The sequence below is a fragment of the Halyomorpha halys genome, unplaced genomic scaffold (assembly GCF_000696795.3).
Source record: "Halyomorpha halys isolate HHAL.00 unplaced genomic scaffold, Hhal_1.1 Scaffold1205.1, whole genome shotgun sequence".
Classification (NCBI taxonomy): Eukaryota; Metazoa; Arthropoda; class Insecta; order Hemiptera; family Pentatomidae; genus Halyomorpha; species Halyomorpha halys.
In genome coordinates, this window is record NW_027108984.1 from 389549 (window position 1) to 390743 (window position 1195).

Sequence of the window (1195 nt, forward strand, 5' to 3'; positions counted from 1 at the left end):
GAAATAACTTGAGAGGCAATAGGAAAGGCAAGTTCCTTTCGAGAGTATTTATTTAACATTAGTTGTATCTACAGCACCAGCTCAATGTTATCAACAAGCAATATAGATAAGATGCATGAATAGATTAACTACAGAGTATCGATTTACAAAAAAAAAAAAAAAGTCCAAGAATAATCAATAGAATGAGTAGAAGAAAAAAAAAATAAACGATTAAAATAAAATATTCCTAGAATATCCACGAATTCAAATGGATAAAAAGGTAAGTGACAACAAAGAAAAAAAATTGATTTGACAGATCAAAGTTCAATGACGATGCAGAAAAAAAATGAAGAGTATCACAAGATGGATAGATAGACTTCCCGGAATAGTGCCATCCATTTATAAGGAGGATACAATGTTATCTGCCTATCGACGTTTCGGCATCTCCGCTTCTTTAATAATTCAAAAACCCTTTCCTAGTTCATTCATCTTTGAATAGATAGTTTAAGACATTGATAATACTTTTTTCCGAATACGACGGGTTCTATAGGAGCCAGTTTACAGTTTATAGCGTGTTTATAGTATGAAGCCCTGTTACAGTTTAAATGACAAAATATATACATATATATATAGTCAATAAAACAACAATAACGGTAGGAATAACAAAGTAAAGTTGCAGTAACTGAGAAGGCACTATAGAGCGAGGAAGGGAAGAAGTGACATCAGATTACAATTGCGTTGAAGTGGAGCGAGCCAATAGCTTGCGTAACATAGGGCGTGCGTGCTCGTCTCTGCCTCTCCATTGTGAATGTTGACGAAGTCTATTTTCACGACAGAAAAAAATTAATTAATTAATAGAACATTTCCGGCTTTAGCGCACTTGCTCAGCCTCCACTGGCTCGGCGAGAGGGATGCGCTGGGATCTCTTGAGCTCTGCCCTACCCTTCACACGTGGGGGATAGAGTGGGCTCAGGGATCCTCAGGTCGATATTGTATATATTATTTTATCATTATGTTATTTTATTTTTCATACAGATAGTTTGATTATGTTCATCTTGTCTATTCTTTTGCTTGTATATATATTAAGTGTTTTTTTTTTTTTTTAATTTTTTTAAATTTTATTTTTTCTATTTTAGTATGTATGAGATCATTCATCACTATTACCTATTGCCCACAACTGTGTGGCAGATTGTAATATCTATCAATAAATAAATCT